The 13,604-nt window shown below is 47.1% G+C and overlaps 1 pseudogene; it reads left to right on the top strand.

Annotated features, from left to right (window-relative positions):
• The first annotated feature begins 286 nt into the window (after nt 1-286).
• Nucleotides 287-13,604, top strand: part of LOC118960779 — a 46,595-nt pseudogene continuing 33,277 nt past the window's right edge.

The following is a 13,604-nucleotide window of genomic DNA, read 5'->3' on the forward strand; positions in this document are numbered from 1 at the left end:
TTTGTGTCTCTCTCTATCTCTCTCTCTGTGTCTCTCTATCTCTCTCTCTCTCCTCTCTTCTCTCTCTCTCTCTCTGTCTCTGTGTCTCTCTGTCTCTCTCTCTCTCTCTCTCTCTCTCTCTCTCTCTCTGTGTCTGTGTCTCTCTGTCTCTCTCTCTCTCTCTCTCTCTCTCTCTCTGTGTCTCCTCTCTCTCTCTCTGTCTCTCTCTCTGTGTCTCTCATCTCTCTCTCTCTCTCTCTCTCTGTGTCTCTCTCTCTCTCTCTGTCTCTCTCTCTCTCGCCTCCAGAGGATCAGCTCCCCTCGGGGTTCCCCACCATAGACATGGGTCCCCAGCTGAAGGTGGTTGAACGCTCTAGAACGGCCACCATGCTGTGTGCTGCTAGCGGCAACCCCGACCCAGAAATCACCTGGTTTAAAGACTTCCTCCCTGTCAACACCACCAATAACAACGGGCGAATCAAACAGCTCCGTTCAGGTATGGAGTGATCAGCGGGAAAATACGAGTGTCAACACAATGTTACCCCCCTCTTTCTAATCCTCTGCTCCCCCTCTTTCTAATCCTCCGCTCCCCCTGTCTTTCTCTTTCTAATCCTCCGCTCCCCCTGTCTTTCTCTTTCTAATCCTCCGCTCCCCCTGTCTTTCTCTTTCTAATCCTCCGCTCTCCCCCTGTCTTTCTCTTTCTAATCCTCCGCTCCCCCTGTCTTTCTCTTCTAATCCTCCGCTCCCCTGTCTTTCTCTTTCTAATCCTCCGCTCCCCCTGTCTTTCTCTTTCTAATCCTCCGCTCCCCCTGTCTTTCTCTTTCTAATCCTCCGCTCCCCCTGTCTTCTCTTTCTAATCCTCCGCTCCCCTGTCTTTCTCTTTCTAATCCTCCGCTCCCCCTGTCTTTCTCTTTCTAATCCTCCGCTCCCCCTGTCTTTCTAGTCCTCCGCTCCCCCTCTCTTTCTCTTTCTCTTTCTCTTCCTCCTCTCCCCCTCTCTTTCTCTTTCTAGTCCTCCGCTCCCCCTCTCTTTATAGTCCTCTTCTCCCCCTCTCTTTCTCTTTCTATTCCTCCGCTCCCCCTCTCTTTCTCTTTCTATTCCTCCTCTCCCCCTCTCTTTCTCTTTCTAGTCCTCCGCTCCCCCTCTCTTTCTCTTTCTAGTCCTCCTCTCCCACTCTCTTTCTCTTTCTAGTCCTCCGCTCCCCTTCTCTTTCTCTTTCTAGTCCTCCGCTCCCCCTGTCTTTCTCTTTCTAATCTCTCCGCTCCCCCTGTCCTTTCTCTTCTAATCCTCCGCTCCCCCTGTCTTTCTCTTTCTAATCCTCCGCTCCCCTGTCTTTCTCTTTCTAATCCTCCGCTCCCCCTGTCTTTCTCTTTCTAATCCTCCGCTCCCCCTGTCTTTCTAGTCCTCCGCTCCCCCTCTCTTTCTCTTTCTCTTTCTCTTCCTCCTCTCCCCCTCTCTTTCTCTTTCTAGTCCTCCGCTCCCCCTCTCTTTATAGTCCTCTTCTCCCCCTCTCTTTCTCTTCTATTCCTCCGCTCCCCCTCTCTTTCTCTTTCTATTCCTCCTCTCCCCTCTCTTTCTCTTTCTAGTCCTCCGCTCCCCCTCTCTTTCTCTTTCTAGTCCTCCTCTCCCACTCTCTTTCTCTTTCTAGTCCTCCGCTCCCCTTCTCTTTCTCTTTCTAGTCCTCCGCTCCCCCTCTCTTTCTCTTTCTAGTCCTCCTCTCCCCACTCTCTTTCTCTTTCTAGTCCTCCGCTCCCCCTCTCTTTCTCTTTCTAGTCCTCCGCTCCCCCTCTCTTTCTCTTTCTAGTCCTCCTCTCCCACTCTCTTTCTCTTTCTAGTCCTCCGCTCCCCTTCTCTTTCTCTTTCTAGTCCTCCGCTCCCCCTCTCTTTCTCTTTCTAGTCCTCCTCTCCCACTCTCTTTCTCTTTCTAGTCCTCCGCTCCCACTCTCTTTCTCTTTCTAGTCCTCCGCTCCCCTTCTCTTTCTCTTTCTAGTCCCTCCTCTCCCCCTCTCTTTCTCTTTCTAGTCCTCCGCTCCCCTTCTCTTTCTCTTTCTAGTCCTCCTCTCCCACTCTCTTTCTCTTTCTAGTCCTCCACTTCTCTTCTCTTTCTCTTTCTAGTCCTCCTCTCCCCCTCTCTTTCTCTTTCTAGTGCTCCACTCCCCTTCTCTTTCTCTTTCTAGTCCTCCGCTCCCCCTCTCTTTCTCTTCTCTTTCTAGTCCTCCTCTCCCACTCTCTTTCTCTTTCTAGTCCTCCGCTCTCCCTTCTCTTTCTCTTTCTAGTCCTCCTCTCCCACTCTCTTTCTCTTTCTAGTCCTCCGCTCCCCTCTCTTTCTCTTTCTAGTCCTCCTCTCCCACTCTCTTTCTCTTTCTAGTCCTCCACTTCTCTTCTCTTTCTCTTTCTAGTCCTCCTCTCCCCCTCTCTTTCTCTTTCTCTTTCTAGTCCTCCTCTCCCACTCTCTTTCTCTTTCTAGTCCTCCGCTCCCCTTCTCTTTCTCTTTCTAGTCCTCCTCTCCCACTCTCTTTCTCTTTCTAGTCCTCCGCTCCCCCTCTCTTTCTCTTTCTAGTCCTCCTCTCCCACTCTCTTTCTCTTTCTAGTCCTCCGCTCCCCTTCTCTTTCTCTTTCTAGTCCTCCTCATCCCCCTCTCTTTCTCTTTCTCTTTCTAGTCCTCCTCCCCCTGTCTTTCTCTTTCTAGTCCTCCGCTCCCCCTGTCTTTCTCTTTCTAGTCCTCCTCTCCCCCTCTCTTCTCTTTCTAGTCCTCCTCTCCCCCTCTCTTTCTCTTCTCTTTCTAGTCCTCCTCCCCCCTGTCTTTCTCTTTCTAGTCCTCCGCTCCCCCTGTCTTTCTCTTTCTAGTCCTCCTCTCCCCCTCTCTTTCTCTTTCTAGTCCTCCACTCCCCTTCTCTTTCTCTTTCTAGTCCTCCTCTCCCCCTCTCTTTCTCTTTCTCTTTCTAGTCCTCCTCCCCCCTGTCTTTCTCTTTCTAGTCCTCCGCTCCCCCTGTCTTTCTCTTTCTAGTCCTCCTCTCCCCCTCTCTTTCTCTTTCTAGTCCTCCACTCCCCCTCTCTTTCTCTTTCTAGTCCTCCACTCCCCCTCTCTTTCTCTTTCTAGTCCTCCGCTCCCTCTCTCTTTCTCTTTCTAATCCTCCTCTCCCCCTCTCTTTCTCTTTCTCTTTCTAGTCCTCCTCCCCCCTCTCTTTCTCTTTCTAGTCCTCCGCTCCCCCTCTCTTTCTCTTTCTAGTCCTCCTCTCCCCCTCTCTTTCTCTTTCTAGTCCTCCTCTCCCCCTCTCGTTCTCTTTCTAGTCCTTCTCTCCCCCTCTCTTTCTCTTTCTAGTCCTATGCTCCCCCTGTCTTTCTCTTTCTAGTCCTCCTCTCCCCCTCTCTTTCTCTTTCTAGTCCTCCGCTCCCCCCTCTCTTTCTCTTTCTAGTCCTCCACTCCCTCTCTTTCTAGTCCTCCGCTCCCCCTCTCTTTCTCTTTCTAGTCCTCCTCTCCCTCTCTCTTTCTAGTCCTCCTCTCCCCCGCTCTTTCTCTTTCTAGTCCTCCTCTCCCCCTCTCTTTCTCTTTCTAGTCCTCCTCTTCCCCTCTCGTTCTCTTTCGAGTCCTCCTCTCTCTTTCTAGTCCTCCGCTCCCCCTCTCTTTCTAGTCCTCCTCTCCTTCTCTCTTTCTAGTCCTCCGCTCCCCCTCTTTCTCTTTCTAGTCCTCCTCTCCCTCTCTCTTTCTAGTCCTCCTCTCCCCCTCTCTTTCTCTTTCTAGTCCTCCTCTCCCCCTCTCTTTCTCTTTCTAGTCCTCCACTCCCCCTCTCTTTCTCTTTCTAGTCCTCCGTTCCCCCTCTCTTTCTCTTTCTAGTCCTCCGTTCCCCCTCTCTTTCTCTTTCTAGTCCTCCTCTCCCCCTCTCCTTTCTCTTTCTAGTCCTCCACTCCCCTCTCTTTCTCTTTCTAGTCCTCCGTTCCCCCTCTCTTTCTCTTTCTAGTCCTCCGTTCCCCCTCTCTTTCTCTTTCTAGTCCTCCTCTCCCCCTCCTCTTTCTCTTTCTAGTCCTCCACTCCCCCTCTCTTTCTCTTTCTAGTCCTCCACTCCCCCTCTCTTTCTCTTTCTAGTCCTCCGTTCTCCCTCTCTTTCTCTTTCTAGTCTTCTGTTCACTGCTTTATTTTTGTTTCCCTATTTCTCCTCTTTTGTTTGGGGTTCTGTTCTTTTTATTGAAACACCTCTCTTCTCCTCTCTCTCTCTCTCTTTCTCTCTCTCTCTCTCTCTTGTTTTCTCCCTGTGAGTTGATGTCAGTTATTGTGTTGTATGGTTGTTCTATCTCCTGTCCTTTTGTTCCTGGTCCAAGGCTTTTCTCTCTCTCTAATCTCTCTGCTTTCCTCCAAACCCTGGAGGGTCTTCAGACACACTCACCATCGTGACAGACTTACCTCTTTATCTAACAACAAACTGCTTACCCCAAGGCCATGGTCTAAGCAATGATATAAGACACACTCGGAGTGACTGAGCAGCTCCCCTTTACTAAAAATACAGATAAATCTTTCCATGTACGGTATGTTTGCGTACATTTGTAATGTGAAGTACGGTGTCTTGTCTGAACCACCTCCCTCTCCAGTGTAGAACACTGCTGTGATTGGTCTGAACCACCTCCCTCTCCAGTATAGACCACTGCTGGTGATTGGTCTGAACCACCTCCCTCTCCAGTGTAGAACACTGCTGTGATTGGTCTGAACCACCTCCCTCTCCAGTGTAGAACACTGCTGTGATTGGTCTGAACCACCTCCCTCTCCAGTGTAGAACACTGCTGTGATTGGTCTGAACCACCTCCCTCTCCAGTGTAGAACACTGCTGTGATTGGTCTGAACCACCTCCCTCTCCAGTGTAGAACACTGCTGTGATTGGTCTGAACCACCTCCCTCTCCAGTGTAGAACACTGCTGTGATTGGTCTGAACCACCTCCCTCTCCAGTGTAGAACACTGCTGTGATTGGTCTGAACCACCTCCCTCTCCAGTGTAGACCACTGCTGTGATTGGTCTTAATCACCTCCCTCTCCAGTGTAGAACACTGCTGTGATTGGTCGGAACCACCTCCCCTCTCCAGTGTAGAACACTGCTGTGATTGGTCGGAACCACCTCCCTCTCCAGTGTAGAACACTGCTGTGATTGGTCTGAACCACCTCCCTCTCCAGTGTAGAACACTGCTGTGATTGGTCTGAACCACCTCCCTCTCCAGTGTAAAACACTGCTGTGATTGGTCTGAACCACCTCCCTCTCCAGTATAGACCACTGCTGTGATTGGTCGGAACCACCTCCCTCTCCAGTATAGACCACTGCTGTGATTGGTCGGAACCACCTCCCTCTCCAGTATAGACCACTGCTGTGATTGGTCGGAACCACCATCCCTCTCCAGTGTAGAACACTGCTGTGATTGGTCTGAACCACCTCCCTCTCCAGTATAGACCACTGCTGTGATTGGTCGGAACCACCTCCCTCTCCAGTGTAGAACACTGCTGTGATTGGTCTGAACCACCTCCCTCTCCAGTGTAGAACACTGCTGTGATTGGTCTGAACCACCTCCCTCTCCAGTGTAGAACACTGCTGTGATTGGTCTGAACCACCTCCCTCTCCAGTGTAGAACACTGCTGTGATTGGTCTGAACCACCTCCCTCTCCAGTGGTAGAACACTGCTGTGATTGGATGACTGCTGCATATTCTCAACTCTTCTTGGATTCCTTCAACTTTGTCCAGTCTGCCGACTTGTGACAAAAGACATTAAAAAAACGTATTGATTCGTGACCTCTACAAGGTCATCCGTAGAGGTGGACCCTCAATGTGAGCCTCATTGTTGCAGCCAGAACAACAACAATGTTAAAAGGCCTCTCTGCACCTAGACGATAGCAGAATGTCTACCTTCTGACAATGAAGATCCTGCTGTGTTAACCTTTACAAAACGATGCTTCCACCAATTAGAATAACCGCTGTGTTTGGGTCTCAGTGTGGAATAGGCACAGTAGTGTGAGACTCCATCTCCAGTGTTAGCTCCCTCACCCTCTAATCGGTTGGGCTCAATTCCGGTCAATTCAGAAAAGTAAACCAAATTCCAACTCCACTCCCAGATTTTCCTGATGGGAACGCAATGAAGAGAATTAGAATTGGAATTTCCCTGTACTTCTTATTAAAGCTATTTTTGCTCCCTCCCTCTCCTCTGCTTTTGGGCCAGACTCTGGACCCACAATCCCTCTGGCTTCTGTTTGAACTATGACCCTTGGCTTCTCTGTCTACCTCTGGCTCAGCCCCGGCACTTCCTTATTCAGAACCCTTATATTTCTATCCCCTGTTGTGACTGGACGGGTTATATTACTCTGCTGTCAAGACATCTCACTACTATTATAGCATCGCTGTTATTCACTTTTCAATTTTGTCTATCTGCTAACCAGAATGTAAATCAATTTATTAAAGTTATACATGTTTACATTATCCGATTATTGGACATTATTCGTCCTCGTTGGATCTTGAGTTTTAGCTATCGGACAACAATTACAAGTCATAGTTTGTCGTTTCATCTGATCAGCGGCTCCATACGCTCTATTTGACCAATCAGCTGGTTGTTGAAAGGTTAAGTCAAGGTTGTGTAACTGTCTCTAATGAAAGGACTGTAATGCTGTGTCTATGCTGTTTCTTCTTCTCTCTGTGTCTCTCTTAAACAACAGAGTCCTTTGGTAAGTGCTTTAACCTCTGAAAGATATCGCTACCCCCCCCCCCCCCCCCTCACCTGTCTGCTGTTTCCTTTGTCCTCACACTGTGGTCCCTCACGGCTCCCTATTCCCTATGTAGTGCTACACACATCAGGGCCTCTGGTCAAAAGTAGTGCACTGGATAGGGAATAGGGTGTCAGTTGGGATCAGAACACTGTCTGTACCCACACTAATGCTGCTCGCTCACTGCTCACCGTATTCATACACTGACTGATTGCTGATGCGTTGGAGAACGACCACTGTGGTCACACACACTTAGATACACACACACACACACACACACACACACACACGCACACAGTATGACACACACTTGACCACCCTACATCTTTCTATTGGACTAAAATGCTTTCTCCTGTTGACCCCTTCACTCATTCACTCACATAATATATCTCTCTCTCCTTCACTCACTTAATATATCTCTCTCTTCCTTCACTCATTCACTCACTTAATATATCTCTCTCTCCTTCACTCATTCACTCACTTAATATATCTCTCTCTCCTTCACTCACTCATTCACTCACTTAATATATCTCTCTCTCCTTCACTCATTCACTCACGTAATATATCTCTCTCTCCTTCACTCATTCACTCACGTAATATATCTCTCTCTCCTTCACTCATTCACTCACCAACTTAATATATCTCTCTCTCCTTCACTCATTCACTCACTTAATATATCTCTCTCTCCTTCACTCGTTCACTCACTAAATATATATATCTATCTCCTTCACTCACTCATTCACTCACTTAATATATATCTCTCTCCTTCACTCATTCACTCACGTAATATATCTCTCTCTCCTTCACTCACTTAATATATCTCTCTCTCCTTCACTCGTTCACTCACTAAATATATATATCTATCTCCTTCACTCACTCATTCACTCACTTAATATATCTCTCTCTCCTTCACTCATTCACTCACTTAATATATCTCTCTCTCCTTCACTCATTCACTCACTTAATATATCTCTCTCTCCTTCACTCATTCACTCACTTAATATATCTCTCTCTCCTTCACTCATTCACTCACTTAATATATCTCTCTCTCCTTCACTCATTCACTCACTTAATATATATCTCTCTCCTTCACTCATTCACTCACTAACTTAATATATCTCTCTCTCCTTCACTCATTCACTCCCCCATAACACTGTATAGTGTTTTCCTGTCTATACTCCCTCCACTGTAAATGACTGTCTCAAATAAAACCAGTCCAGACACCAACCCAGTCCAGATACCAACCCAGTTCAGATACCAACCCAGTCCAGACACCAACCCAGTCCAGATACCAACCCAGTCCAGATACCAACCCAGTCCCAGATACCAACCCAGTCCAGACACCAACCCAGTCCAGATACCAACCCAGTCCAGACACCAACCCAGTCCAGACACCAACCCAGTCCAGATACCAACCCAGTCCAGACACCAACCCAGTCCAGACACCAACCCAGTCCAGATACCAATCCAGTCCAGATACCAACCCAGTCCAGACACCAACCCAGTCCAGACACCAACCCAGTCCAGACACCAACCAGTCAGACACTAACCCAGTCCAGACACCAACCCAGTCCAGACACCAACCCAAGTCCAGACACCAACCCAGTCCAGACACCAACCCAGTCCAGATACCAACCCAGTCCAGACACCAACCCAGTCCAGACACCACCCAGTCCAGATTACCAACACCAACCCAGTCCAGACATCAACCCAGTCCAGACACCAACCCAGTCCAGACACCAACCAAGCCCAGACATCACCCAGTCCAGACATCAACCCAGTCCAGACACCAACACCAACCCAGTCCTGACACCAACACCAACCCAGACCAGACACCAACCCAGTCCAGACACCAACACCAACCCAGTCCAGACATCAACCCAGTCCAGACATCAACCCAGTCCAGACATCAACACCAACCCAGTCCAGACATCAACCCAGTCCAGACACCAACCCAGTCCAGACACCAACCCAGTCCAGACATCAACCCAGTCCAGACATCAACACCACCCAGTCCAGACATCAACCCAGTCCAGACACCAACCCAGTCCCAGACACCAACCCAGTCCAGACACCAACACCTACCCAGTCCCAGACACCAACACCAACCAGTCCAGACATCAACCCAGTCCAGACACCAACACCAACCCAGTCCAGACACCAACCCAGTCCAGATACCAACCCAGTCCAGATACCAACCCAGTCCAAACACCAACACCAACCCAGTCCACATACCAACCCAGTCCAGACACCAACCCAGTCCAGTCACCAACCCAGTCCAGATTCCAACCCAGTCCAGACATCAACCCAGTCCAGACATCAACCCAGTCCAGACACCAACCCAGTCCAGATACCAACCCAGTCCAGTCCACCAACCCAGTCCAGATTCCAACCCAGTCCAGACATCAACTAAGTCCAGACATCAACCCAGTCCAGACACCAACCCAGTCCAGATACCAACCCAGTCCAGACATCAACCCAGTCCAGACCCTATAGATTCTCCCCTATGGACAACAACTACACAGGGCACTTGCAATAATCTATATCTGTAGCTCTCTCTGTCTCTATCTCTCTCTTTCTCTCTCTCTCTCACTTTGTCTCTCTCTCTGTCTATCTCTGTCTGTCTCTCTCTGTCTCTCCATCTCTCTCTCTCTCTTTTATTGACCTGATAATTGTATCTAATGTGATTCTTCTCCTCTCAAAGCCAACTACTTCCCTCTCTTCCTCTCCTTCTATCTTCCTCCCCTCCCCACCTACTAACATTTCTTCTTCTTCTCTAATCTGATTTGCATTCATTGACCAATCAGGTGGCACGCCTATAAGAGGTAAGAGACGATTGTCTGGGAGGACCGCCACAGAACCAGGCTGTTTCCCAAATGGCACTAGTATTCCCTATAATAGTGCACTACTTTTTGACCAAACCCTATGAGCCGTGTATGGGAAAATATAGTGCACAGTGTAGAGAATCAGGTGCCATTTGAGTCACATTCAGAGATAACAGACCTCGTCCCTCTTTTCCATTTCCACCATCGTTGTTCCGGTCATTTAACTATGAAACTCAAAGTACCCATCAATCGCTTCCTTGTCATTGTGTGACATGTTCTATGACTCTAAACTCCTTCCTGGTCTCCCCTACTCCCTTCATCCTAATTAACCTGTTATATTACCTAAACCCCTTCCTGGTCTCCCCTACTCCCTTCATCCTAATTAACCTGTTATATTACCTAAACCCCTTCCTGGTCTCCCCTACTCCCTTCATCCTAATTAACCTGTTATATAACCTAAACCCCTTCCTGGTCTCCCCTACTCCCTTCATCCTAATTAACCTGTTATATTACCTAAACCCCTTCCTGGTCTCCCCTACTCCCTTCATCCTAATTAACCTGTTATATAACCTAAACCCCTTCCTGGTCTCCCCTACTCCCTTCATCCTAATTAACCTGTTATATTACCTAAACCCCTTCCTGGTCTCCCCTACTCCCTTCATCCTAATTAACCTGATATACAGTGCCTTGCGAAAGTATTCGGCCCCCTTGAACCTTGCGACCTTTTGCCACATTTCAGGCTTCAAACAAAAAGATATAAAACTGTATTTTTTGTGAAGAATCAACAACAAGTGGGACACAATCATAAAGTGGAACGACATTTATTGGATATTTCAAACTTTTTTAACAAATCAAAAACTGAAAAATTGTGCGTGCAAAATTATTCAGCCCCCTTAAGTTAATACTTTGTAGCGCCACCTTTTGCTGCGATTACAGCTGTAAGTCGCTTGGGTATGTCTCTATCAGTTTTGCACATCGAGAGACTGAAGTTTTTTCCCATTCCTCCTTGCAAAACAGCTCGAGCTCAGTGAGGTTGGATGGAGAGCATTTGTGAACAGCAGTTTTCAGTTCTTTCCACAGATTCTCGATTTAAATCAGTCTGGACTTTAACTTGGCCATTCTAACACCTGGATATGTTTATTTTGAACCATTCCATTGTAGATTTTGCTTTATGTTTTGGATCATTGTCTTGTTGGAAGACAAATCTCCGTCCCAGTCTCAGGTCTTTTGCAGACTCCATCAGGTTTTCTTCCAGAATGGTCCTGTATTTGGCTCCATCATCTTCCCATCAATTTAACCATCTTCCCTGTTCCTGCTGAAGCAGGCCCAAACCATGATGCCTGCCACCACCATGTTTGACAGTGGGGATGGTGTGTCAGTGTGATGAGCTGTGTTGCTTTTACGCCAAACATAACGTTTGCATTGTTGCCAAAAAGTTCAATTTGGTTTCATCTGACCAGAGCACCTTCTTCCACATGTTTGGTGTGTCTCCCAGGTGGCTTGTGGCAAACTTTAAACAACACTTTTATGGATATCTTTAAGAAATGGCTTTCTTCTTGCCACTCTTCCATAAAGGCCAGATTTGTGCAATATACGACTGATTGTCTGTCCTATGGACAGAGTCTCCCACCTCAGCTGTAGATCTCTGCAGTTCATCCAGAGTGATCATGGGCCTCTTGGCTGCATCTCTGATCAGTCTTCCTCCTTGTATGAGCTGAAAGTTTAGAGGGACGGCCAGGTCTTGGTAGATTTGCAGTGGTCTGATACTCCTTCCATTTCAATATTATCGCTTGCACAGTGCTCCTTGGGATGTTTAAAGCTTGGGAAATCTTTTTGTATCCAAATCCGGCTTTAAACTTCTTCACAACAGTATCTCGGACCTGCCTGGTGTGTTCCTTGTTCTTCATGACGCTCTCTGCGCTTTTAAAACGGACCTCTGAGACTATCACAGTGCAGGTGCATTTATACGGAGACTTGATTACACACATCATTCAGAGATCCTCACTGAACTTCTGAAGAGAGTTTGCTGCACTGAAGTAAAGAGGCTGAATAATTTTTGCACGCCCAATTTTTCAGTTTTTGATTTGTTAAAAAAGTTTGAAATATCCAATAAATGTCGTTCCACTTCATGATTGTGTCCCACTTGTTGTTGATTCTTCACAAAAAAATACAGTTTTATATCCTTATGTTTGAAGCCTGAAATGTGGCAAAAGGTCGCAAAGTTCAAGGGGGCTGAATACTTTCGCAAGGCACTGTATAACCTAAACCCCTTCCTGGTCTCCCCTACTCCCTTCATCCTAATTAACCTGATATATTACCTAAACCCCTTCCTGGTCTCCCTACTCCCTTCATCCTATCAGCTTGCTCCTCTGTCTGCTTTGGTTTCCATAGTATTGCGTTGCTGTCATTTCCTGGTTGTGTCATGCCGTGGTTCTAAGTTGTGATGATGTCATAATGTATCAGATTCTAAGAAGACAAGTCTCTTCTGTTTCACTTCCTTGTCCTTTTGATTTATTTTTTCTTCATTCACTTTTTGGGGGGGGGTTTGGGGGGGGTCTTGACGGAGTCTTGAACTCTTGACCTCACCACAATCCTCCTGTCGCCTTTGTCTATTTCGTCCAATCAAACGAGTCAGGCAACGTTCCAAAGGGCAAACTATTCCTAGTTTTGACCACAGCCCCATGGGACTATATAGGGAATAGGGGTCCATATGGGACTATATATAGGGAATAGAGGCCATATGGGACTATATAGAGAATAGGGGGCCATATGGGACTATATATAGGGAATAGGGGCCATATGGGACTATATCGGGAATAGGGGGCCATATGGGACTATATAGAGAATAGGGGGCCATATGGGACTATATATAGGGAATAGGGGCCATATGGGACTATATCGGGAATAGGGGGCATATGGGACTATATATAGGGAATAGGGGGCCATATTGGAACACGCATTCAGTCTTATTTTACTCCCAACTATTCTGCTCAGCACTTAAAATCAAGATGGTGACATTTCACACACACAAACCCACACACACAGACTCCTGTATTTGGATTTCTTTTTTTTGTTTCTCTCTTTCTTTAACCCCCACTGATATTGAAAAGCCCCCAAACAACCACTTTTTTGCTAAAAAAAATTCCGGGTGCATCTTGTCTTAACGCCCTCCTCCTCTCTCCCTCCTATTTTTCTTACTGGGTATTGATTGTCTTAACGCCCTCCTCCTCTCTCCCTCCTATTTTTCTTACTGGGTATTGATTGTCTTAACGCCCTCCTCCTCTCTCCCTCCTATTTTTCTTACTGGGTGCATCTTGTCTTAACGCCCTCCTCCTCTCTCCCTCCTATTTTTCTTACTGGGTGCATCTTGTCTTAACGCCCTCCTCCTCTCTCCCTCCTATTTTTCTTACTGGGTGTTGATTGTCTTTTTGACACTTTGTCTTTTTCCAGGGAGAAGGAAAACGGCTCTAATCCGTCCGTCTTCAGGGCGGGGCCTAACCGTTGGTGTTTTGGTCCTGTGACCTCATTGGAGGATGGTTGATGTCTTAACCTTTTTTTTTTATTGGCTGGGGGGGGGGGGGGTTACTGTGACATCACACTCCTGATCCCATTGGTGGATTCTGTTGGGTGGGCGGGGGGGTGGGGATCTCGTATTGCCATGGCAACGTTCAGTCACGTTTGACCTTTGATTTCCCTAATAAAACTGCCTTTCAATTTTTAGCAAAGAGATTTCTAAATGTTTGTTCTCTAAGCGGAATTGCATATTTCTTTGCTTATTTTGTAGCTGCTTGTCAAACCTTTTCAGACATTTCTTTCAGCTTTTTTTTCTTATTATTTTCAAGAGGCTGAATACAATTTTATTTTTTATTTTTTTTTGGAAGATCAACTCCCCATAAAGATAACTAAATGTTTTGTGTCCCCTTATACGATCCAGTTTATTTTGGCTGTGTTTTAATTAAGCCCAAGTCATCTTCCCATGAGGTATAGGAACACAACTCTATAATATCCTACTTTTTAGTGAATTGTCTTTCTCGCCTCTCTCTCCCTCTCCTTCTCCCTCTCTATCTGCCCTC

This window comes from Oncorhynchus mykiss, unplaced genomic scaffold (assembly GCF_013265735.2).
Source record: "Oncorhynchus mykiss isolate Arlee unplaced genomic scaffold, USDA_OmykA_1.1 un_scaffold_639, whole genome shotgun sequence".
In the NCBI taxonomy this organism is placed as follows: domain Eukaryota; kingdom Metazoa; phylum Chordata; class Actinopteri; order Salmoniformes; family Salmonidae; genus Oncorhynchus; species Oncorhynchus mykiss.